Source organism: Littorina saxatilis, linkage group LG1 (assembly GCF_037325665.1).
Source record: "Littorina saxatilis isolate snail1 linkage group LG1, US_GU_Lsax_2.0, whole genome shotgun sequence".
NCBI classification, from domain to species: Eukaryota; Metazoa; Mollusca; class Gastropoda; order Littorinimorpha; family Littorinidae; genus Littorina; species Littorina saxatilis.
Window position 1 is genome coordinate 65,735,031 of NC_090245.1, and position 27,315 is coordinate 65,762,345.

The window sequence follows — 27,315 nt, forward strand, 5'->3', positions numbered from 1 at the left end:
CATTAGGGGGTCCAGCCTCTTGTATCGAGAACCGTGGGGGTTTTTAGGGAGGTACCAGCCGGTCTAGGCCCTGCGGTGCTGTAAAAGAAATGACGCAACCGCTTGCACCAGAGGATGTGCTGTGCCCCCCCTCCCAAATGCTTATCTATACAGGTAAACACATCTGGAAAGACAGTGGTCTGCCAGCGCCGCCGCAGCTGTCTTCTTGTCTACGAGATAATCACCACGTCCTGCAGCAATTTGACCCTCGGATTTTCTCTTCGTTTCGTCCATTTTCTCGTTAACGGTACTTTGACGTGCGGCATTCTTTCGGCATTTCGTCTTGACCTTTTTCTTCTTATTCATTATGCTTCTTTTTTTTATATATTTTTTTTTATATGTGGTTGCTCTTGCAATGCTCTGGGTTGAAACGAGTGTAGATCAATCAAGACTTATTCGTTTCTGTCTGTCCTGTCGCTTTTCGGTCGTAGTATTTTTCTCTCTCCCTCCAAGCTTCGTGATGTTCGCTCAGATGTATTGTCAGTTGGTATGGGAGGACATTTTTGTGTCCTTTTCCCATCTCTTCCCCCCCCCCCCCCCCCCCTGTTTGATTGAGGTAGGAATGTAGCCAACATTTGCCGAGGCAATACATTTCAAAAGCAGCATGTTTATTTTCTAACAAGTATATCAGCAGGACAGTGTCTTTTCTAATTTTATGATTCTAAGTAACACGTGCCTAAATATGACTTTCTTTTTACATTTAGTAATGTGGGGGTCGGGGTGTCCATGAAAACAGCCAGGGGGGGGGGGGGGGGGGACGTAACAGCGAACGGTACAGAGAGCGAATAACACAAGCGCTGACGGCGACTAACGGACTCCCCACCGAAGACGGATTTTCTCTCTCTCACCTGTGCACGTAGTAATCTCAGGGATGACTTCACAGGCGGCTTGTCCTGCCAAAGTGTTCATTATGGAACACACAGTGCTCTGCTGTTGGGGTGTTTACAGTATACACGTTTCACAATCAAACGTGTGCCAGCCAAAACTAAACCGCACAACACAAACCAGTAAAGAGCGATGGCCGAGCGCTACTTTCGTTGCAAGTGAAATGACGGTAAGCGCCATCATTGCGTCATCGCTTCGACAACTGCACGCGCCGCCGGTCAGAGCCGTTAGTTTCTGAAAGTGTACATTCCTCGGTCCTGCTTGTGGATGCGTGCGATGATTGTTTGGTGGGTTCCCAGTATTTCGTCAGTCCCTGAGAAGTGTTGCACAAAGGTGATCAAGAAGTAAAGTTCTCGCCCCTCTCCCTTCACCCTCCCGTCGCGCTATTATCTATCATCCCTCCTCGCTTTTGTGAATGTTACGTGCGACTTTTTTTCTCAAAGTTTGAATTTTAAGTAAGATGTAGGTGCTTAGTCAGCGAGCCGTTCGTATGTCAAGTGATTTTAGTCTGAACAGATGAGTGGTGGCAAAGGTAGTTTAATCGGTAGAGCACTGGACTTGTAATTCCACGGGTCAAGGGTTCGAATCAGGGCCGGGATGTATTCGGGTCAACTTTATGTGCAGACTCAGACGCGGTTTCCATGTCTCACCCCCGTGTCAGCATCATAATAGACCTACCTTGTTCATGATAATGTGATAATGTATATAAACATCTAGGGCTGTTTTCAGTATTGTTGATAACATGTTCTGTTTGATTAACGGTATTCAGCTGGTATTTCCTTGTTTTCACTACCTATTTTATTCATGATTTTATTACTTAGTTAGTGGAAGAATTTTTTGTAATGTATGTCTAATGGTGTATGCTTTTAATTAAGCGTTGTTGACTATGAATGTAGATGTAAATGCTTGTATAACTGTGTTTTAATTTACTTTTAAATGTGTCAAGCGCAAAGAGCATAATTGTAAAGTTATGATGTTGCACTATATAAATGGTCATTTATTATTATTATTGTTATTATTATTATTATTATTTATTATTATTATTATTATTATTATTATTATTATTATTATTCCGCCAGAAGTGCACGTGGTTGAATACACCTAATTAACGCACACACACACACACCAGAATAGCGGGACTCTGTTGCTGCTAGGTTTCTACGGAATGGAAGCGATTCGAAGTTTCCAGCGAAAGAACAATAAATTAAGTTACGATAATGACAAGACTGGTCACACTGTGTTCTCTTTTATCCTTGAAGGTAGTAAACTGGGAAAGAGAATAAGACTGCAAATCATTGAGATGTTGGACAAGAATCACAGCGAAGAATAACATGTCACAGTAGAGGAAACAGTATCGAGCAAGGATGGATCTAGGGCGGGTTTCCTGTGTTTCGGATGCCCCCTCCCGGGATGCCCCCCTTACTTGGAAAGTATACCTTTTTTTCTCAAAAGAGACCAAAAGACCCCTTTCAAATGGTAAATTACAACAGCATCTGGGGGGAAAGGTCCCCTGAACCCAATACCTGGCCAACCCATGTACCATTGCCTCATTTTGGAAGACCTTCCTTTCATACACTAGGTCTAGGCCCTGTCGAGCAATAGTCTGAATAGACAATGCTGTTCAGCTTAGCCACCTCCGGCTTCTATCTTTCATTTCGTTGAGTTGCTCACTGAGTCGCTTACCTGAGTCCTGTGGCGTACCTGGCATGGTCAGAGATACTTGTGCCTACCTCTAAGACTTACCTGGTTGACTCGGTACTTTGAACACTGCTCGAATCTAAGAGGGGGTGCGCAGGGAGGGTGTTGGGGGAGGTGGGAGGAGGATGGTGGTACCTGGGGGATACAATACGTTGTCCATAAGCACCGGAAAGTGGACACGGTAAGAGCAGATCTGGCAAATCACCATCATGGCTTGTCCGTGATTGGGGCTGAAGTTTGTCTTGGGTTTGTCTTTTAGGGTTTAAAAGGGGCCGTAGGTGGTTCCATGCCCTTGTTGTGGTGTAAGTTGCCAAAGCCGGTTGGAATTTTGTCATGGTGTTGTGATGTATCGTTTCGCGGGGATAAAGGGTTGATAAGTGCTTTGAAGTTAGTTGTGATGTTTGGGGGGGGGGGAGAGAGAGAGAAGAGAGAGACAGAAAGAGAGAGAGACAGAGAGAGAGAGAGAGAGAGAGAGAGAGAGAGAGAGAGAGAGAGAGAAGAGAGAAGAGAGAGAGAGAGAGAGAGAGAGAGAGAGAGAGAGAGAGAGAGAGAGAGAGAGAGAGAGAGAGACCCTTGCAGTGTTGACAAGAAGTTCTTTTTGAACTTCCATTGTTTTTATTTTTGTGCAAAATCATGTTCTTACTTCAGGAGGAAAACAAACGTACGGTGGAAAACTTCCGATTACAGCTTCTCGTACACTTTCTCCCCAAGGACAAGACTTCGTACATTGTCTTTTTCTTTCCCGTCCCTTGTGCGGACTCGGCTTTTGTGAACTTTAAAAACTAAACACAGGAAATGTCCAAGGGAGGTAAGCAGTACCGGAACCAGGGGAGTTGTCTCTGAGCAGACGACAGGAAGTCCTTGATTTTCACTGACACCTTCCATGTCGTCACCGCAGAGAGGGTTGGGACAAAAACAGGACACGGAGTAAAAAACGAAACAGGAAAAGCCAAAAGGAAAGAGACAGCAAGAACGAGGGATAACAAAAAAGCTAGTCGCAGGCAGCTGTGTACAATCGTCAAGTCAGGAAGTTTGTGTCCTCTCTCAGGACTTCATTAGTGCTGTAGCTGGGACATTGAGACAGCCACCAAACTTCCACTGCACGGTAGGGACACTGCTTTGGGGACACCGAGCTTAAAGTTTTTGCCGGCAAGCCATGTGTTTTTTGTTTACTGAGGGGGCGGGAAGCGTAGGATCAGGATGACTGTCTTTTTTTGTGGTCTCATTTTTTGTTTGTTTTCCCCTTATTTTAACTCCCGCTAAAAGAACTTAGCAAGTATTGAAGTTCTTGTGCGTTGTATATGTGTTTTAATCTTTTTGTCTGATAGACTATAAACAGTACATAGTTTATGTGGCTTGCAGTGAAGTAACTTATTAACGAATTTTAATGAGAGCCTGCAATGACATTGGTATTTTGTATGGCTGTGATGTGTGAACGACTTTTATGCAACATTAAAATCACAAAAACAAATGTTGTAATGCCTGAATAAGGACATGATTGTTTGTTGCTTACAGAGATGAAGAAGCGGTTCTCGATAGTATCTTTACAGTCTTCTAACAAAAATACACGAAGCTTTCTGTGAAAGCTGTGTCGTTTTGCTTCTGGTTAACTCAAGAAAATGCAAGAACGTATTGTTTTTATTTCTGATTAGGTTAAACTTAGGATCCGCTAATATAAGCATTATGTCTGAGAACGGATCCTCAATGTCATAATGTTTTTGTGCATATGTCACGATAAGAGTAGGTCAGAAATCGCACGAGTTCCGGCTAATGAATAGCCTCATGCTCCTGGCTTAAAAAAAAAGACACACATACACCACGACCCTCGTCTCAATTCCCCCCTCTATGTTAAAACATTTAGTCAAAACTTGACTAAATGTAAAAAGAAAAAAACAAGTCGCGTAAGGCGAAAATACAATATTTAGTCAAGTAGCTGCCATTTTTCAGCAAGACCGTATACTCGTAGCATCGTCAGTCCACCGCTCATGGCAAAGGCAGTGAAATTGACAAGAAGAGCGGGGTAGTAGTTGCGCTAAGAAGGATAGCACGCTTTTCTGTACCTCTCTTTGTTTTAACTTTGTGAGCGTGTTTTTAATCCAAACATATCATATCTATATGTTTTTGGAATCAGGAACCGACAAGGAATAAGATGAAAGTGTTTTTAAATTGATTTGGACAATTTAATTTTGATAATAATTTTTATATATTTAATTTTCAGAGCTTGTTTTTAATCCGAATATAACATATTTATATGTTTTTGGAATCAGCAAATGATGGAGAATAAGATAAACGTAAATTTGGATCGTTTTATAAATTTTTATTTTTTTTTACAATTTTCAGATTTTTAATGACCAAAGTCATTAATTAATTTTTAAGCCACCAAGCTGAAATGCAATACCGAACCCCGGGCTTCGTCGAAGATTACTTGACCAAAATTTCAACCAATTTGGTTGAAAAATGAGGGCGTGACAGTGCCGCCTCAACTTTCACGAAAAGCCGGATATGACGTCATCAAAGACATTTATCAAAAAAATGAAAAAAACGTTCGGGGATTTCATACCCAGGAACTCTCATGTCAAATTTCATAAAGATCGGTCCAGTAGTTTAGTCTGAATCGCTCTACACACACACACACACAGACAGACGCACATACACCATACCCTCGTTTCGATTCCCCCTCGATGTTAAAATATTTAGTTAAAACTTGACTAAATATAAAAAGGAGTTAAAACAATGTTGCCGACTACCGACCCTAATTTTGTGGGCCTTTTTATCGCAGTAAACGTGGTTTTCCCCATAATGTACATCGAGTAGCTTTCCTTATAGACCAAGTAGCATGCCATGTACACCAAGCAGCTTGCCATGTAGTCCAAGAAATTTGCCATGAAGACCAATCAGCATGCAACGTAGACCAAGTGGCTTGCCATGTAGACCAAGACATTTGCCATGTAGACCAGTCAATGGCTTGCCATGACCGCAGTACTTACCATTCCTGCTGGGTCCTGTGCACAGCGCTTGCACATGGCCACCTCCCCTGCGGCACGCAAGGAAGTTCTGGGGGAGGGGTGTGGGGGAGGGAGGGTCTACAGTGTACAGTGAAGAGGTAAAGACTGATTGACAGGGCGTGTGCAGGGGCCAGGTGTTGGCAGTGCAGTCGTATACAAAGTGTACAGCCTCTGGTGTAATTAGTGTACATTTGGTCTCAGTCCTGTAGTCGTACTGTAGGGTCCAGTTTTGAAGTCTATATCTATGCTTCCAGAGCGTTCATGTTAATCAATGCTGAGCTTCGTTTTGAACCCATGTTTCCTTTTGATTAATAAATAATGTTCCTGTCAATTACTGAAACGGTTCGCACCGACAGCTATGACGTAAAACAATCGTTTGAAATTGAAAAACTTCTTGTCTCCAAGACGGTGGTGGACACATTTTGATGTTGTTGTTTTGTCTCTTTTCTTTGCTGTGGAAAAAAAAGGGGGGAGGGGATTGTTCTGCTGTGTGTTGTGAGGGGACGGACGACTTGTATCGCAGGAGTAGCTGTGCCTTTGATCAATGGTCCTTGTTCAACTATTTTTGTCAGATTATAAAAATGTTGAGGTGATGTATACCATTTTCCAGGTCTTAATGGTACCGGGATTTAGGGTGGGGTGGGGATGGATGTGGGACTTAGTCATTTACTTTTCTGGTTTTATGCCGACGCATCTGTGCAGGTCTTGTGCAATTTGCGGAACCGTCACTTCAGTGCCAGTTCAGCGCAGAGAAGTAAGGGCCATTCTGCTGGGCCAGTCCTCAACGAATCAGTCAAAGGGAAGGCAGTGGCTAGTGTCAATAAATCATATAACTTTTGGAATGAAAATCGCAGCGAGAAGACATTCCTTGTCCCCCATACCCCATCCCCACCCCCACACCTCTCCCTCTACCCCACCCTCCTCTACCTCAAAGCATCCTCCAGTCCCCTCCACCGTGACCAAATATGGCTGGAACCCCTGCTACCTCAGGGAGGTGTCTCTTTCACCTGGCCCGGGCGCATCTCCGGTCGCGTGTGTGTGATAAAGCCAGCAGCAACAGCAGCAGCAACAGCCGCCCGCATCCTGCGCAAACTACCGAGTTGAACGTGCCGTGCTGTGCTGCGGGCCACTGTCAGTATTTCTGGCGCCGTCCCGTCCGCCCCGCCTTCTGCCCGTGATGTCTCAGGCAGCGACAAAAGACAGCCAAACTCTGCGAGAGTGAAGAGCTGTGCGTGTTTGAGAGAGGGGTAGTAGAGTGCCAGAGCACGCTGAACTTTACTTCTGGTCGTTGGTGGGGTTTGTGGTGGGCTTGGTTGTATCTTTGGCAGTGTTGGCTTAGTGGGAAGGGCCAGGTAATGTGACGTTTTGTTCTCCAGGAGCTGATTTGGTCTGTCCTGGATAGTAGATCTATAGAGTGCAAGAGCACGCCGAACTTTGCTGGTGTTTCTGGTCGTTGGTGGGGTTTGTGGTGGGCTTGGTTGTATCTTTGGCAGTGTTGGCTTAGTGGGAAGGGCTATGTACTGTGACTTTTTCTTCTCCAGGAGCTGATTTGGTCTGTCCTCTCTAGATAGTAGATATACGGTAACGTAATATAGAGTGCCAGAGCATGCTGAACGTTGCTAGGGTTCGTGATGGGCTTGGGTGTATCCTTGGCAGCGTTGACTTAGTGGGAAGGGCCAGGTAGGTGGTCGGGTGCGACTCTTTAGTTGCTAGGAGCTGATATGGTTTGTCTTCTCAGCATCTTTAATAAAACGGGCATGGAAAATGAAGGTGGATGTTTAGACGTTAGTGGAGTTTTGACCCTCCGACTTGGGCATGCTTGGAAGGACAAGGTAACTTGTGTTCGCTCTAAATTAAAGTGTTCCACTTTTAAACACTGTTTCTGTAATGCCGTGTTCAAATCCGGTTACAGAAAGGGTGTTCAAAAGTGGAACAGTTCAATTTAGAGTGTTAGCCTTTCCTGAGGCATTCAGTGTTGGGATTTATTGGGCGGCATTTTGCCAGAAAGACACGGCCTGTTTGATGGCACGCGTATCCTAAGGTGTTTCTTCCTCACTTGTCACACGCACACACGCACGCACGCACGCAAATTAATACATTTATCTCATGTTGCACAACTCAGGAACTTAATGGAACACCTGCTGCTAAGACATTTAATTATCGTGTATGCACTAAAACAGTCATTCAAAGAATTACATTATTCTTTATTTCAAGTCATTTAAGCTCGTGGAGTGACCAACCGGCACGGTTGGCCTAGTGGTAAGGCGTCCGCCCCGTGATCGGGAGGTCGTGGGTTCGAACCCCGGCCGGGTCATACCTAAGACTTTAAAATTGGCAATCTAGTGGCTGCTCCGCCTGGCGTCTGGCATTATGGGGTTAGTGCTAGGACTGGTTGGTCCGGTGTCAGAATAATGTGACTGGGTGAGATATGAAGCCTGTGCTGCGACTTCTGTCTTGTGTGTGGCGCACGTTATATGTCAAAGCAGCACCGCCCTGATATGGCCCTTCGTGGTCGGCTGGGCGTTAAACAAACAAACAAACAAAAATCGTGGAGTGACCTGTTTTCACTTCTGGTTTCCAAATATTTAAGTTCTTCTAATTACCTGATTTCACTTAAACTTTTTCTGACCAGGTAGCAGACCAGCAATTTGATTGATCCTCTAGGTATGCAACAGAGTAAAGCGGAGTACGTCAGGGAACAGAACAGCTGATGTAGCGACAGTTGAGTTTACCTGGTGATGCCGCGAAGCCCCCATCTCTACATGATCTCTGCTAGTGTGTGTCCATGTACCGCGTGCTATAAACTCTGCGACCGTCTGCACTGCCGCTATGTCTGTCTTAAAGATACTAGGCCCCTTCTCGTGTATAGCGCTGCTCACATGGCAGACTTACAACCGACTCTCCACCAACTTTCAAGCGATTTTTGTTAGCACTAAGTCGGTTTAAAATTGTTGCCAATGTGAACAGCGTTAGTGCTCAGGCTACTTTTAAGCAATGATTCTCAGCTTTCTGATTTTCACATTCTGGATTTTAAGGTTGCATTCGTTGTTTTCCGGCTAGACTTATAATCAGGAATCGATAATACAAGTCTGCCGCAAGTTGCTTGTAAATCGCTGAGGAGTCGAGCAGCTCTGAACTGAGTTTTCAACTGACTGCTAAGTCGGATCTAAATCGGAACTAAATCGGCGGGACCGTTCACATGGCAGACTTGCAACCGACTCACCGACTCCTGAGCGACTTCAAACTAGCTATAGTTGACTAGCTATAGTTGGTAAAAAAAAAGAACAGAAAAAAGTTAGTTGAAAGCCTGCCATTGTATATGGGAGAAGGAGGATTGTTCCACCTAGCATTAACCCAAAACCAGTATCATCGCTGCTTCAATTCCCTGCGGAGAGTGGGAAACATTTGTTAGCGAACGAATTTTGCGGATTTACAAAAGGTGTTTGTTTTGGAGTTCATTGAGGAAGACATTCTGACTCTGAGAACAGCCAGGTTGAACATTTGTGGTAAATATCTGTGTGGAAGGAAGCTCTTATCGTATGTAAAACTCGGGACAGATCTGTGCTCACTTTTTACGGGAAGGACGGTTCATGTATCTTTAAGACTTTCTTCTGCCTCGCCTAGTCGTTCAACGCTGTTTACGTTTTGTTTCCTTGTAGGACACTCGTGGAAAAAGTTGTAGGGGAAAGAAGACTGGGATGGGAGACATAGGAAAAAGTCAGCGGTATGAAGACATTAGGGAAAAACCAGCGGGACCGAAAAATAACAGAAGTTGAAAGGCAAGGGAGACTGGGTATAATATCGGGTGAAAGAAAGACGGAGAGAAAGACAGGGAGACGTAAGAATAACAAAGGTGAACTTTGCCTATCTTTGTTTGCATCAGCGCGTGTACGTATGGTTCAGTTGGGGCGTCATTGATAAGGTCAAGGAGATATAGGATGATGTATGACACAAACCTGGGAGTCGGACCGATGTTCATGCGTTGGTGCTCTAACAAAGCTTGTTTTCTGGGTAGAATGGGGGGGGAGGGGCGGTGATAAAGAGAGAGAGAGAGAGAGAGAGAGAGAGAGAGAGAGAGAGAGAGAGAGAGAGAGAGAGAGAGAGAGAGAGAGAGAGAGAGAGAGAGAGAGAGAGAGAGAGAGGAGAGAGAGAGAGAGAGAGAGAGAGAGAGAGAGAGAGAGAGAGAGAGAGAGAGAGAGAGAGAGAGAGAGAGAGAGGTTGGTTTGGGACAAGCGTCTGTGGATGAGCGCGCGTGAACATTGTGTGTGTATCATAGTATGTGTGTGTTTTGGCATACGTTTTTGCGATGGCTTACCTGTGTCACTGGTCAGAGTGCTAGTGGAATGTGATCCAGTCGGTTTGAGCGAATCTGGGTTCACGGTCTTTAAGTCCAGTCTCATATGACTGCTTCTCCATTTAGTATTGTTTCTTTGCAACCAACATTTTTCACAAAGCCGACCGCAGATTTGGACATTTTACACATATTTACTAATCAGAGTGCACACATTAAGACTTAAACCCAGTAGTGACAGCAGAAGGAACAGTGCAGTGTAGCGTGTATAGGCGAATGGGTTCTACTTTATCTGTGTGAACTGACTGATTAAGTGTTGAGTAATTAGCAGTATGCTCGTTATGAGATGCTGCAGCTGTCGTGGCGAAGTTCATCGTACAATGCGTTCCAACTTATGTGGTGGCCAACCGTTCAGTACAGACGTACGTTGTTCCGTCTAAATATGCGACACAGGCGGAAAGTTGCAGCTTGTCGAGAAATGGTGATGGACATGTCAAAAACGAAAGTGTCAAATAATATCAAACCAAACTGAAAGCGAATTGAAGGGAGTCTTTAAAGTGGACATATACTTATGATATAGATATAGATAATGAACTTACCTCTGAAAGTGTGTCTGTTTCTAGTCTCTGGAAATGACTCCAATGCCCATCTGACCCGCGTCCCTGTCACGCCCTCAACTATATAGATCATACTGTCCAGAATAATTACTAATGTTGTTTTCTCTCCTTCTTTAAAGACAACATTTTCCAGAACTGACGCCATCTTCCTGTCACATGCAGTGAGAATTCTTCCAGTTACACCTCCCGAAATGGACGCACGTGACTTCAGTTAAGTCGGGACGGACAGGCGCTATGTCCAAACATGGACAGCACGCCCTGGGGACAGTGGACACTTGGCCGGAGGGGTCAGTTTCACACCTCCGCACGTCGCTGTCCGTTCTGACTCTCCTAGATCCTCTAGGTCTGCTGTGACAAGGAAATGGTCAATTTCCATCTTGGTGGCTGACCGACAATGCGCGAGATACTGTTTCAAACACTGGAGTTGCAGTTTTAAACGAAAACAGCCGATGGTATTTTGATTTCTTACCGATGAGAGTTAGAGAGAGAGAGAGAGAGAGAGAGAGAGAGAGAGAGAGAGAGAGAGAGAGAGAGAGAGAGAGAGAGAGAGAGAGAGAGAGAGAGAGAGAGAGAGAGAGAGAGAGAGAGAGAGAGAGAGAGAGAGAGAGAGAGAGAGAGAGAGAGAGAGAGAGAGAGAGAGAGAGAGAGAATTGACAAGAAGAGCGGGGTAGTAGTTGCGCTAAGAAGGATAGCACGCTTTTCTGTACCTCTCTTTGTTTTAACTTTGTGAGCGTGTTTTTAATCCAAACATATCATATCTATATGTTTTTGGAATCAGGAACCGACAAGGAATAAGATGAAAGTGTTTTTAAATTGATTTGGACAATTTAATTTTGATAATAATTTGTATATATTTAATTTTCAGAGCTTGTTTTTAATCTGAATATAACATATTCATATGTTTTTGGAATCAGCAAATGATGGAGAATAAAATAAACGTAAATTTGGATCGTTTATAAATTTTTATTTTTTTTTTACAATTTTCAGATTTTTAATGACCAAAGTCATTAATTAATTTTTAAGCCACCAAGCTGAAATGCAATACCGAAGTCCGGGCTTCGTCGAAGATTACTTGACCAAAATTTCAACCAATTTGGTTGAAAAATGAGGGCGTGACAGTGCCGCCTCAACTTTCACAAAAAGCCGGATATGACGTCATCAAAGACATTTATCAAAAAAATGAAAAAAACGTATGGGGATTTCATACCCAGGAACTCTCATGTCAAATTTCATAAAGATCGGTCCAGTAGTTTAGTCTGAATCGCTCTACACACACACACAGACACACACACGCACACACGCACACACGCACATACACCACGACCCTCGTTTCGATTCCCCCTCGATGTTAAAATATTTAGTCAAAACTTGACTAAATATAAAAATAAAGACAATAAAAGGACAATTGTCAATCGCAATCATACAGTATTACTAATTACACCATTACCTATACGAATACATAATGCATGATAAAACATTGAAATGTACATGTATGTCAATATAATACAAAGGAAAAGAAAAGTCGACTCGCACACACACGCGCGCCGCATGCCTGCAATCACGTTCGCACTCAATACAACACACTCACACACACACACACACACACACACACACACACACACACACACTCACACACACTCACACTCACACACACACACACATGCACATATGCGCACACACACACACACATGCACATATGCGCACACACATACGCACGCACACACATATACACACACACACACACACACACACACACACACACACACACAAATACGCGCACACACACACACACACACCAACAACCTCATCATCATCATCATGATCATCGTCGACATCATTATCATCATCAACAAAATATATAGAGGTTAGTGATAGCAATGCATTCTTGCCAGAAACAGCTTCAGAATGTAACTGTTCGTGACATCAGATATTTGCGAAGCTGCGCTTTGAAGTGTTTAATCGTGCTTTACCCCTTTATCTCACATGGTAGCGAATTCCAAATTGTTGAGCCCGAAAACGCTAAACTGGTTTTATATAAATCAATACGGGGTAGCTGGAGAGAGAGAGAGAGAGAGAGAGAGAGAGAGAGAGAGAGAGAGAGAGAGAGAGAGAGAGAGAGAGAGAGAGAGAGAGGGGAGAAGGGAGAGAGAGAGAGAGAGAGAGAGAGAGAGAGAGAGAGAGAGAGAGAGAGAGAGAGAGAGAGAGAGAGGGGGGGAGGGGGAAACATAATTATACTCTCACCGTTTAATCTGAACCAGACATTTATATTGATATGAACTTGTCATTCAAGCGAGGTTGTTGTCGTTTAACCGCCCTTTTTGAAAACTTGATTTTGCCCAAACGGACATCACACTACCGTGTAAATCGCGATTGACATCTCATTCTCTCTAAGAGGGCTGTCACACATGCGACTGAGTCGCGCGATTTACCCTGTCACACAGCCGACTCAGTCGTATAGAAAACAGCTACGACAAGTCTGCGACTCAGTCACATGCGATTCCCTCGTAGCTTTGAGGTTTAGAACATGTTCTATTCCTGCGATCCAGTCGTCGGTCAATCGCAAGGGCAGAGCCAACAGAGCCAATCAGAACGCGTTGCTGCGGCCTTGACGCCGTGACGTAAAATAATGGCGGACAGTGGCGTACAGCGTCTCTTCGTCGATTCAAAACTTTTTGGAAGAACAGTTTTTTACTCAGATATAAAGGAGACGTTTTAGGCGTGTACAGCGGTCGGAAAACATTAATTGCAGCTGTCTGGGAACTTTATTTCTTGCAAAGGCGTAATGGTGAAAGGAATTTTTCAGAAAGGTAGAGCGACGTTCGAACATTTAGCGTCTGCTCTCGCAAAGCGCGTTTGCCGTGTTCACTATGACACGTCACTTCCGCCCCGCTCGCGTGGAGTTATCGTTCGCCAGTCGTTCGTCTATCGTTCATCGTGTGACGGGTCAATGGCCTACGATGTGATGTGCGATCGGCCAAAGACTGAATCGCAAGACTGAATCGCAAGACTGAATCGCAACGACTGAGTCGCCTGTATGACCGAGGCTTAACTTGCCGTGACGCTGCCGGGTAATGTTGTTTATTCTCTTTCTTCCAAAAACGTTGTCTTGCCGAAACGGACATCACATTCCGGTCCGAATTACATCGTGAAGTCGCTTAGTTAAAGGCCCTCTGCGCCTCATGTAAACAGTTCACCTTGCTGTCTCAGATCTGGCCAGTCTTTAACATGGGATAGGAGCATCCCTCCACTTGGTCACATACCAAAACTGAACAGCCTGGGTGCTCTCTGTGCACAATGGTATTTTTTTTCTGAATGAATTCGCGAAAGGCACTGGTTACTTTTTTCGGAAATTAATTCGGAAAAAAATCGAACTCAGCACAGCTAGCAGTCAGGGTGTTAATTTTGAGTCTGTAACCAAGTGGAGGGATGGTCTTATTCCATGTAAAAGCCTAACCAGATCTGAGACGATGAGGAGAACAGTTTTCACGAGGCGGAGTGGGCCTTTAAACCTTTCCAGTAAACGCACGTGACACCAGTGAAGTCACCCCAGACGGACGCCGTGTCCAAACAGGGACAGCACGCCCTGGGGACAGTGGACACTTGGCCGGAGGGGTCAGTTTCACACCTCCACACGTCGCTGTCCGTTGTGACTTTCCTCTGGGTCTGCTGTGACAAGGACATGGTCAGTTTCGATCTTGGTCACCGTCTTGGTTGCCTGTACTTGCTAGAATTGATTCCTGCGTGCGTTGTCACTACTCTTGAATATTCACTACTCTTAAATATTCTTGCAGGAGACACGACATGCCTGGGCCTTTCGAAACCCTTCAGAGGCACGAATGCAAACTTGTATATATTTTGGGTACACAGACAGAAGGACGAATTCACAAATGTGCAGTACTGTTCATGTGTGGAATTTGTTCGAGAAAGTCCCAGAGATAATTACAATGATGATATTCAGACAGATAATCAGTCGCAATCAGACTCTTTCTCTCTGCATGTCTGTCTGTCTGTCTGTCTGTCTGTCTGTCTCTCTCTCTGTACACACACACACACACACACACACACACACACACACACACACACACACACACACACACACACTCAGACACTTCACTGGGACACACGCACAACAAATTATATTTTTCAAAGTTTTATTAGTGTCAGCTGTGCCAGCGCCCCGGTTCCTGTTTATCCCCAGAGCACCACTTTACGTTAGACGACGCGTTCAGACGACGATTAAACATAGATGTGGCGTAAAAATGTATATCCATCATCTTGGTCCCTGCAGGGATACATGGGACATTGAGCCAGAGTCACCCAGTGCAGACTTAAAGTGCAGAGTTTAAAGGCCCACTCCGCCTCACAGACTCAGATCTGGCCAGGATTTTACATGAAATAAAACATACTAAAAATGAATGAATTGAGGCGAACTTATTTCATGAGGCAGAGTTGGCCTTTAAAGAACAACTCCTCTTGTCTTAAGACTCGCCATTCCCCCCCCCCCCCCCCCCCCCCTTCTATACCACTGTCAGCCTGCTGTCTCTGGACCGGATACAGAATGTTACACACACACACACACACACACACACACACACACACACACACACACACACACACACACACACACACACACACACACACACACACACACACCCAACAAACAAAAAGACACAGAAGAAGAAGTCCAGTGATCGATCAAAGCTTACCTTCTCCACTATTCCCCAGCCAGCCAGACAAAATGGGCGTGGAGGAGAGGGGGGGGAGGGGGAGAGCTTCCCGAGACAAGGGGTCCGGCCACAGTCCCACTGCGACACACCTACAAACACGATAATCAATTCGGAGACAGGCGTCTCCCTTCTCTGGGTCCCGCGACGACACGCTTGCTAACAACCTGGCTAATAGTGCGGGAGACAGGACGCCGTGGGTGGTTTCATGCTGTCACTTCCCTGCTTTATCTCTCTCTTCCAATCCTTCTGCAGCCCTGCGATGACACGCTTACCATCAAACCGACTAATAATCTCCTACTTGCCAGAGACTGGCATCAGCAACGCGTTCAAAGCTAAGTCTATTATCTGTACCATGTAAGTGTGTTATGTTATATGTTATATGAAATCTTATATCGCGCGCGTATCTCCAGACTCGGACTCAAGGCGCAGGGATCTATTTATGCCGTGTGAGGTGGAATTTTTTACACAATACATCACGCATTCACATCGACCAGCAGATCGCAGCCATTTCGGCGCATATCCTACTTTTCACGGCCTATTATTCCAAATCACACGGGTATTTTGGTGGACATTTTTTTTTATCTATGCCTATACAATTGTGCCAGGAAAGACCCTTTTGTCAATCGTGGGATCTTTAACGTGCACACCCCAATGTAGTGTACAACGAAGGGACCTCGGTTTTTCGTCTCATCGGAAAGACTAGCACTTGAACCCACCAACCTAGGTTAGGAAAGGGGGGGGGGGGGGGGGGGGGGGGAGAGAAAATTGCTAACGCCCTGACCCAGGGTCGAACTCGCAACCTCTCGCTTCCGAGCGCAAGTGCGTTACCACTCGGCCACCCAGTCGTTACCACTCGGCCACCCAGTCGTTACCACTCGGCCACCCAGTCCTTAGTGTGTGTCTGTCTGTCCACTTTTAAAGACCATTGGGTAGACGTACTCGTGAATGTTTTATGTTGTCAGGAATTAAACGTTCCAATGACGCAGTATGCGTGTTTTTCTATTCTGAATTTTGAAACGTTAGCTGTCTATCTGTTTTTGGATTTGATAAATGATGAGACGAAAAGTCATGGAAAGTTGTCTGTCATCCTCTCTCTCGACGTCACGCTTTAAAGCTTGGAGTCCTGTTGACTTCTTTTTCCCTACCCAATTCTCATGCTGACAGAGACAAAAAAATCCTCAGAGGTTAAGCTAATCTGTTCTCCCTACCCCCCCCCCCCCTCCCCCCCTCCCCCCTTCTATCTCTCTCTCTCTCTCTCTTTCCTCTGACTACCACACACTTACCAAACAAGCCGGCTAATGAATGGAGAGACAAAAAGTTGTGGGAAGTTCCATGCTGCCACTTTGTCGGTCCCACTCCCAGTCCCTTTCTCTCTCTAGTTCTCTCCAGCGTCCCGAGAGGGTGCCGGTAAATTTGGGAGGTGTCACAGAAGCCGTCCTGCTTTCCAGAACGATGGTGACGCGGGGCTGCCGCTTGGAGACCTCCCTGAGAGAGGGAGGGAACAGGCCTGGCCTGACACTGTCAATTTGTGGGTCCGTCTCCCGAGGCCTGACGAGGGCCCTTCCAGGTCGGAGGAGAGGCAAGTGCATTCAGCTGCTGTCACACGAGCGGTTCTTCCTGGTTTTCCCCCCGAGGGCTCATGAGACGAAAGCGCAACAGGAACCCCACTTTGAGTTTTATCTGACTCCGGGCACCGTTTGGAGACTTCAGTACTAGGTTTGATGTTAGTCGCGAAGGCGGTTCAGGTGTAAAGAGTCAAGTACGTTCAACTGCTGTCACGCGAGTGATTATTCCTCTTCTTCGCCCAGTCCTGTGACGGAAGCACATACGAAACCTCACTGAGGACGCGGAACTAGTTCCTGACGTTGGTCCGAAGAGTGCTTGCATCCTCGGATACTTTTTCCATGGATTCATCTTTCCATTCCACACCTGCGAAGGTAACATACTAAACACACCTCCATTGGAGCTGCTTCTTCGTTCAACCAGCCCGACTACACTTACCAAGATCGTTGCGTTGGTCCTAGAAGTGTTCTTGTCTTCGGAGATTCCTCCCAGCCAGCGAAATGGCCGAGGCTGGCCATCCTTCGCGATTGATGAATTAGAGGGACGGAAGATGAGGCAAATAGTGTGTCCCCAGGCGGGTCCATCGACATTTTTTGTGTCTTCTGCAGAAAGAACAATTGCAATGTAACTTGATGGATACCCGAGAGAGAGAGAGAGAGAGAGAGAGAGAGAGAGAGAGAGAGAGAGAGAGAGAGAGAGAGAGAGAGAGAGAGAGAGAGAGAGAGAGAGAGAGAGAGAGAGAGAGAGGACATTTATTAGCGAGGGGAAGAGGATAAAAAGTGGGTTAGTTAATTTGCTAGAGACTTGTTTTCGATATGACCAAGGCCCTGTAAAGGACAGCTGGGGAAATTGAATCGAACAATGAAAAGGAACAATGCGTGTTCAGTAAAATGACGTAGAGAGTGATAACCTGCTGAAATTCAGTATAGTCTCGTCGATAGCATAACCATTTTGATCACGTTTCAGGATGAAAGTCGCTTGTACGTAGCTCTCACTTATTTTTGTAAATATTTAGAGTGCTGACTTCCGTTTGTTATTTGGTCCTGTGGATGGTTATGATTGATGACTCGCGTAAACCAGGGATGTACATGTATTATATCTATCCGAACTTCTTGTCAGGCCAGTGGTGAGTTCTTCAGTACAGCGGAACCCCTCTCTTTAGACGTGTTAAGGTGTTTTACTTTATTTCCTGCTGGAGGTACCCAGCACACGTTTGGTCTTACGCATTACATTGCTGTTAAAATACAAAACCAAATGAATCTGAAACACACGATGCAACTTTTTTTATTTTTAAAAATTTTTTTTTAAAGCCTTAATGGGTCTCATTCTCACCCCTAGATCTTTTTGTTTGTGTGTCTGTTTGTCTTTTGATTTTACATCATTTGTTGTTTGTGTCAATGGCCACACTGTTGCTGTGCTGTTGTCGTTTGTTATGACACGAGTGTTTCAGAGCCCAAAACACGCTTGCATTTCCCTTAATCTCCGAAAGAAACGAATGTCGCCCGAGAGAATTCACAAAGCCTTTTTTCTTCCTTCTCGATTTTAGATTCGTTGTTGATCTTTGCGGAGACAATATTGACTCTGCAAGATGTCATTTGGCGAGGGGGTTAGGAGGGAGAAGGATGGGGATAGGGGTGTGTTCTTTCTGGAGAAAACATTGACTCCACAAGTTGTCACTGAGCTTTGGAAGGAGGGGGGTTAAGGGAGGGGATGGGGGGTACCAACTGACTCATCTCTCCCATTCTTGTTATCGATGCCGGGAGGGGAGAGTGACAGTGTTAAATGACAACCTTTGGCCTGTCTGTGACAAACATGGGACGCTGGGACTGCTGGCTGGATCCTCTTGCACCCCTCTGTCCCCGGGACTTCAGGAATGGTTTATGTGTGTCCTCTGTCTTCCTCGGGAGCTCTGGCAGTGCGCTGGTGTCGGGGTGTATTATTTTCTCTGTGTGAGAAGAGGGATGTATAATGTTGGAATGAGCGCGCGCACTCATGCACAGTTAGACAGACAGATACGTCCTGTTGAATGTTACGTGAAAGAACTATAATTATGGTAGTTGCCATTATTATTTACAAGCCAATTTTTATAAACTACTTCTGGTGGAAGAGAGAGACAGAGAGAGAGACAGAGACAGACAGACTGACAGAGGAGTATCAATGTTGGAGTAAAAATTAGAATGTTTTGATTGGTTGCTGTCGAGAAACGATCACAGAAAGTGGTTTATCACTTTAGCCTTGATTTCCTTTTACAATCGTCGCGTATCCTCTGTGTTGATCACGTTGAGACCGTCGTGAATTAATTTCATGCATCGACTCAGTTTTGCGGCCCCCCCTCCACCCCCATCCCCCCCCCTCCTTTGTTTTACATGGCAACCCCACGCCATTACGTTCTCTTGGTCGCAATCCCTTTGATTCAAGCCATCCTGGCATGCAGGACAGTCAACGACGAACTAACTGTCAGACAATTCGTCTTGTCGGTGACTGTGACGCTGATGATGATGTTGATGACGTTATGATGACGTTATGATGATCTAATAACGCGCGGCAGGACCAGACCAATTTGGCGCCACATGGCCCGTTGCTGTTGCTGTCATCGGCGCTGCAGGCTTGGAAAGTTCCGAAACTCTGAGCTCTGATGACGGGCGATTTTCATCACCCATTTTATTGTCAGTTTTTAGATGATCAAAAAATTAATAGTGTTATAGATGATCAGAAATAGTGTTAGATGCTTGAATGAAAACTTTGCAATAAATATTGATTCACACGTACACGTTCTGGTACTTATTTTTCACGGTTTGATATCATATAATTATGGTTGAGTGGGAAAAGGCTGATTGACCAGAGACAGTAAAATTACGAAAATTGTCGACTAATCTTACGATATTAAAAGCACCAAAAGAACAGGAAAACGGTAGAGTGTAATCGCAAGACGGCATTGAGAGGAAGTTGCGGAGAGAGGAAATGAGTTAGACTTGGAAGACGATGAGAAATGAAAAAGATGAACTTAAAATGAATGAAGGAACAACATTCTGAAATAAACAAAGCATTACGACGTTAACACGCGGAAACCTCAGGCAAAGCAGTTATTGCCCATCACAAAGACTCGCGTCTGTTGCGGAACTACAACAGCAATACCTGCAACATCACCGCTGCCGACACATGCAGTGGAACCTCCCTTTAAAGACCCCACCCCACCCCCCCCCCCCAATTTAAGACTCCCCCCTCCCAATTTAATACTCCCCCAATTTAAGACTCCCCCCCCTCAATTTAATACTCCCCCAATTTAATACTCCCCCCAATTTAAGACTCCCCAATTTAAGACTCCCCCCAATTCAAGACTCCCCCCCCCCCCAATTTAAGACCCCCCACCCCTTTTCAAGACCTCATTTTTTTCAGATTGTCTGTTCGTAAACTGTGTAAATTTACCTCCATGTCAAAACTCCCTACTTGTTAAGACCTGTTTTGTGTAGGTCATAACATGGGGGTTCCACTGTGCACCCGGTCCTGCAAGTGCTGGGCAGCAGCGCGTGAGGAGAACCCTTGACGTTGGAGGGACCAGTGGCACGAGCCATTGATCGCCAAGGACCTCCGTGTCGCCGCTGATCGTTACTAATCTGCTTGGCGCCTTTCCCCGTACGCAGACCCCCCCCCCCCCCCTCCCCCTCCCCTCTGCGCTTCTTCTGTCTCCCTAGCTTAAGATAGTTTAAAGACATATGACACCGATTCAGGATTGATTTCTTGTTTCAACACACTCTGAAAAATATCACAGGCAAAATATTAGCAAAATAGTTGCGAAGTCGATTTTTGGGGTCAATCGGTGTCATATGTCTTTAATTTTGTTGGTAGTAGACGTTGATCTGTTTTGCTTCATAGCTGTGTGTTTTTGTCACTCTTGGATTGCTCATCCCCAACTTGAATTGTCACTCAGTTTCATTTTAGAGCAGGCTGTATAAAAGTACGGTCTTCGTGGCCAGAAACAGCACCAAGCCCAGGCCCAACCTTTTTCAGAGCTTCAGTGAGGAGCCGCAGTGAAGTCCAGTGGAACAGCCTTGTAAGACCCCCCAATTTAGGACTCCCTCCCTTATAAGACCGTTTTATCAAACTTTCTCTTGATCAGCCCAGTAAATGTACCCCCATTCTAAAGACTCCCTCCTGTTCAGGACCTCATTTTCTCACATTTGTGGAGGTCTTAAAAGGGAGGATCCACTGTATAGACCTCATGACCACAATAAGAGTAAGACTCGTAGTGAAGTATAGACTCCAGGGCTGAGGTGCACGAACCGACAGGGGGTACCATCAAAACGGGAGAGAAGGTTCTGATTCGTTGACATCACAACACATCTCAGTTTCAACCAATCCAACACTGCGGGTAGCTCCCGTTTGGGTGGTAACTTTGTCGTGCACCCCGGCCCAGGACCACAATAAGAGTGGATGTGAAGTATAGTCTCCAGGACCACAATAAGAGTGGAAGTGAAGTATAGTCTCCAGGACCACAATAAGAGTGGAAGTGAAGTATAGTCCCCCTCACGACCCAGCAGGGACAGGAGGCGCCACAAAGACGGTCGCGACAAGACGCGACGCTTTGCGGGACCGGAGAACCAGGGGTGTAAAGCGCCACAACGGGAGGAAACGCATCGATCCCGTTTAATCACCCCCAAAGATGTAACACCGTGTCCCCCCATCGATTGTACGACTGCTGCTACCGCTGTTCCCCCCGCGTCTGGGACAATCCCAAATTCCATTAGTTTTGTGCGGAGCCACAATCAAAGCTGGTCCACGCTGTCGCTAGGCAAGGGAAGGGAAGGGACTCTTTGCTGTATCTGGGCGAAAGGATAATCTTCCTGCACAATTGACCGGTGTAACACGAAATTTTTACTCCACGAAAAATTTACTCCGGAGTAAATATTTCGTACGAAATTCTTACTCCGAGTACACTTTTCGTACGAGAAAAGAACTCCCCAAGGCACGAAAAAATTACTCCCTCCACGAAATTTTTACTCCCCATTTTTTTTTACTTCCAGTAAAAATCTCGTACGCAAAAATGGGATGCGGACGAAGGGATAATGCCAATAAGTGATCTCGCGCACACGAATGTCGCGCTACCCTCCTTCCACCCCTTCCACCACCAAGACTAACAGGGGACAAGGGAGTAAAAATTTCGTACACCTGGCATGGGAAGTTAAATTGCTCGTGTTGGGGTGAAGTAATTTATTCGTTATTTATTCGTCAGGGGAGTAACATTTTTGTACGAAATGTTTACTCGGAACTCACCTGTCTTGGGGAGTAATTTTCTCGTGCAATGGGGGAGTGCTTTTTTCGTAAAGGGAGTAACTTTTTCGTACGAAATGTTTACTCCAGAGTAAAAATCTCGTGGGAGTAATTTTCTCGTGTTGCACCGGACGGGGGACATTTGGTGTCCCTTAAACGGGTGCGAATGTACACAGTTGAAGACATGTTTTTAACCGATACTGCTTTTTCCTCCGGGTTGTTAAAACCCCAAATTCCATTAGTTTTGCGCGAAGCCACATTCAAAGCTGGTCCACGCTAGGCAAGTCAGTGGGCGTAATGATAATCTGCCAGCACCGTGACTGGCCGGATGGGGGACATTTGGTATCAGCTAAACGGTTCCGGATGTACACAGCTGAAGACATGTTTTAACTGATGCTTTGGGTTTTGTTATTCCCTTCCCTTTGGCACCCCTCTGTAGCTTGACGGCGTTCAAATGTTTGCCTTGCAATAGACGATGTTCGGGTTTGTATGGGTTGCAAAAGAGTGAATAAATAATATACTCTTGCTTTTAGGAAGGCAAGCTTTCCCACTTAACATTATAGGCTAGTCACTAGCGAGAGGTGTGTTTAAATACGAGGACAATGAGCAAGTGTAGAAAGCTTCCTTACGTCACTAAAAGCAAGAGTATTCCCTCTTTCACAGCCCATACAAACCCGACAGTTATTTCCGGAATTCGTCAATTCGTTCCTTGCAATTTTCCCAAGCAGCCTTCCAGTCATTGTCCTGTGACAAAAGACCAGGCCTGGAGACATTGGCTGGCCGAGGAGACATTTGTGGGGAACACAGACAGCTAAACGACCCTCTATCTGGACAGCTATCGGCCCGGAACCTTTGGTGGACGCGGTGACAAATCTGCCAGACTCCCGCGCTGGTACCTCCCGGGCCGACGGGGGACTTGGTTGGGAGGGGGAGGGGGGATGAAAGGGACTTGGGAGAACGGACTTTGTGACGAGAGGAGAGGGGTAGAGGGGTGTCATTTTGCGTATTTCGGTTGTTTTAATGTGGATTTGTGTAACTCAGTGTAAATGTGTAGTCATATACTTAAGTGAAAGTTTATTTGATCAATAAAACTTTGAAAAGCAGAGAGAGAGACAGAGACAGAGAGGGAGAGAGAGACTTTCCAAAAGCAACAAGGGGAAAGAAATCAATGTGTAATTTGAAGAGGGGCCAAGTGGGACACAGCCACTGAAGCAAGGAGGACAACTCTTGCCCGTCCAAACAGGGCGCGCAACTCTGGGTCCCAATCTTTGCCTCAGATCGTCGTCCGCCGGCGAGGTCGCGGTGTCAGATTGCCGCCCCTTGAATCTTCTCCCCGCGCCACCACACCAAAGAGCAGGAATGGGATGGCTGCAACCACAGGGGCTTGGAGTCAAATGAAAGTGGCAGAAATCTGGCACCAGACCGAGAGAGACTCATCTTCAACAGAGAAGGCAAAGTGAACAATATGTCGAACAGGCATATGCCATTTTTGCAAAGAGCACATGACACACGGGAATTGAACGCCTTACTCCTCCGAAAACGGCGTATGGCTGCCTAAATGGCGGGGTAAAAAACGGTCATACACGTAAAATTCCACTCGTGCAAAAAAACAAAAAAACCACGAGTGTACGTGGGAGTTTCAGCCCACGAACGCAGAAGAAGAAGAAAAAGAACGCCTTAGAAGAGCACACAAGGTTATCATCTTCGGGCTGCACACTGGTTACTGCCGGTGTAACACGAAATTTTTACTCCACGAAAAATTTACTCCGGAGTAAATATTTCGTACGAAATTCTTACTCCGAGTACACTTTTCGTACGCGAAAAGAACTCCCCAAGGCACGAAAAAATTACTCCCTCCACGAAATTTTTACTCCCCATTAAATTACATATCTTACCCAACTCACATATAGCAATTAACCCTGGTTCAGTGCTGGTATCGCTGTACGCGTCCCCTTGGTAACAAGAAAGACGCCTCTAAAAAAGAGTGACCGAGACCCGTAAGGGTGTCTAGGCCAGCCCGGAAACGAGGCTGCCTTCCGTATGCGCGCGCATACTCCGCCATATGCATCATTCTAAAAACTCAGCGTCAGTGGGACTGGTCGCATGTTATGTACGCTCTGGCTGTTTCAGCCTTTGTTACTTAGTCTTTTGACTTTGTTTCGTTCCTCTTGGTCTCTTCTTGTCATCTGGACTTCACAACTATGTTGAGGTGAGGTCGTTCCTTGTATTTTGCTTGATTTTGGCAGTTTTGTTGGCCGTATTTTGGACTTGCGATGTTTCTCAGAAATTTTTTCGTGAGTCGTTTTTCCGTCATGGCTGACAATGCTAAGAAGAGGGCAGCTTCTTAATAGGTAGCTGCTGTGCCCTTTTCTCCTTAGAAAGCTTTTAGGAAGTCTAAACAATCCGGTCTATGTCCGTTTCTGTTGTAGATTCTCTTGCTAAAAATCTTTGGATGTGTTGATTGTTTTACCCGCTAAGCCGGTAGACAAGTCCGCTTCCAGTTTGTGTACTACACTGGTGACTATTCCGGAACCCCCATTTTGCCGGCCAACGGCCTCGCCACGTTGTAAGCACCGGTTCTCGTCCTTTCATCGAAGTTAAGCAACGTCGGGCCCGGTTAGTTCTTGGATGGGTGACCGCCTGTGAACACCGGGTGCAGTGGCCACCTTTGTTTTAAGCCTACGGATTAGTCCGGGCTCGGTGTTAAACATGTTGTTATTGGGCTTGCGTCTGTAGACGTGGCCTCTTTGCTTTTGACGTTAAGTTCACAGGTTTCTGCTTTGGCAGCTGGCACTTCGTCATCAAAGGCAGAACTACGTGCTCTCCCGGCCGGGGTTGCTGTGTGTTCGTCTCTGGACAGTGGTCGTTCGTCCCCTGCTGTGACCTTATGTGGGGAGTTCACGGTCTCCGGCGTCTGTCCTTCTTCACAAGGTATGTGTACTCCACGTGAGCGTTGTCTTGAGGGAGTAGCCTCGGGTCTAATCCCAGGTGAAAGTTCTGAAACACTGGCTGATATCCACCGCTTAGTCGGGGTGTCAGTGGGTGCTAAGGGCCCTGACAAGCGAACAGATGTTCCTATTCTTCCCGCCTCGTCAGTAGACTGTGGTCAGGTTGAAAGGCATCTGCTTCCGCCCAGGGGGCAGGAAGGGGTGCGTCCACGGTGGTGGACGACATCCAGCTTACTTGCCGTTCAAGTTGTCCAAACGCCGTGACGTGGGCAGCGGAAAACGGCATTTAAGTTTTGTGGAAGTTGGTGGACCGCGAAAGGCGGGGGTCACCTTCCTGATTGCGACTGCGAGCATGAAGGAAAGGATAACGAGGATACTTCCATTTGAGGGTGCGTCCACGGGGATGGACGACACCCAGCTTACTTGCCGTTCAAGTTGTCCAGCGCAGTGGCGTGGGCGGCGGAAAACGGCATTTAAGTTTTGTGAAGGTTGGTGGACCGTGAAAGGCGGGGGTCACCTTCCTGATTGCGATTGCGAGCATGAAGGAAAGGTTAACGAGGATACCTTCTTATGAGGGTGCGTCCACGGGGATGGACGACACCCAGCTTAACTTGCCGTTCAGGTTGTCCAGCGCAGTGACGTGGTCGACGGAAAATGGCATTTAAGTATTGTGGAAGTTGGTGGACCGCGAAAGGCGGGGGTCACCTTCCCGATTGCGATTGCGAGCATGAAGGAGAGGATAACGAAGATACTTCCATATGAGGGTGCGTTCACGGGGATGGACGACACCCAGCTTTACTTGCCGTTCAGGTTGTCCAGCGCAGTGACGTGGGCGGCGGAAAACGGCATTTAAGTTTTGACTGGAGGGGGTGGTTGAGAGCAAAGCTTTACTTCCTCCACCTCTATCCGGTTTGATGACTTCTGGAAGTTCGGAGGAACAGGATGTTCACTTCAGCTTCCGGGAATCGTTGTCCATTGCCCTGGAGTTGGCAAAGGGCCGCGTGTAGCCGGGTTCTCCGGTGAAAGTGGTGTACGTTCGCAGGAGGTAGCAAGCTTTGTGCGGTGAAGTGTTGAAACCGTGTCTGTTCTTCCGCTTTCTGGCGCACGTTCAGCAGCGGCTAAGAGCCCTAGGCAACGTAAGCTTCCGCCCTGGGGGCAGGAAGTTGGTGGGCTGGGTGATTCTTGGGTTGACCATGCGAGTCTCTCTGGGGGTCACTTTCCTACCTTTGTTACCGAGCAGGGGGGCAGGAAGCGAGCAGTAGGGCTGATTCTTTGTTGGAGATTTAAGTCTAGCATGGAGTCAGCGTCCGGATTGCACGGAGGTGCATGAAGGCTGTTCAGATTAAGGTGCTCCTGTTTTTCTGTAAAGCACTGATTTTAGGTTCTGTTTCAAGTTAGCAAGTGCAGTGGCGCTCGCAGCTGAAATGGTTCGAGGTACAACGGGATCGTCCGGTGTGTTTCTGTGCAACCGGTTGGTCCTGATGTTTACTTATCCACGGCCTGTTGCGCTTTCGCTTTTGCGGCTGTGACTTCTGGGTGCAGGACGGGATATCCTTCTACTGTTAACACTGTGGTGTTGGTAGTCGGCACTTTTCAGCTTTTCGCTTCTGGTTCCGTTTCTGCGGTTCCTTTGCCTTTTTTACAGGCTGTTTTCACTTTCTCTTCCAGTCTTCCAGCTGGCGTGAGTCAGGTGGATGGAGATCTGGCATGGTGTTATGACGTTTGAAACTTTTCAAAACTTTTCCGATTGTTGGCAAGTTTTTGCCTTATCGGGATGGGTGACTGGTTCTCATCATTTCGATGTTCGTTATGATGCTGGAACAAGAGGAGGAAATGGGGAGGCTCATACTTCAGCTGTGTCGCGGTTCGCGGCATTTTGTAGTTGGTTTGAGCTTTCTGAGGAGAATCTTCGAGTGTTAGGTTCTTAGACCCTCTGGCGGGGTCATCTTGTTCTTGCGGAAGTTTTCGCAAGCGAGTCTTCTTTGTCACCACTACTTTTGTGGGCAACGCACGACTATTTGCCTGTGGTGGTGGTGGTGCTTTAGCTTGTTTCTTACGCCCAAGTAGCGTGTCACTCGCGGAGCGCTTTCTGTAGGCTTCGGGTAACTCCAAGCTTAAGGACTTAGGTTCTCTCGTTTTTCGTTCTATGGAACCGCCCTCGGGTTTGGTGGTGGCGATAGCAAGGAGAGACTGTCTGTTAGATCAAGGTCTCCTAGCTCTGGGAGATTGCGGCATCTTTTCTTTATGATTGGCTCGTTTGAACGAAACTTGCTT

At 46.3% G+C, this 27,315-nt stretch overlaps 1 protein-coding gene and 1 pseudogene across 2 annotated transcripts in view; both read left to right on the top strand.

The window, feature by feature from the left end:
* LOC138976647 (centlein-like) overlaps positions 1 to 27,315 on the top strand; it is a 104,419-nt gene that overhangs the window by 19,852 nt on the left and 57,252 nt on the right. The window lies entirely within an intron of this gene.
* LOC138951436 (5S ribosomal RNA) lies at positions 24,640 to 24,758 on the top strand (annotated as a pseudogene).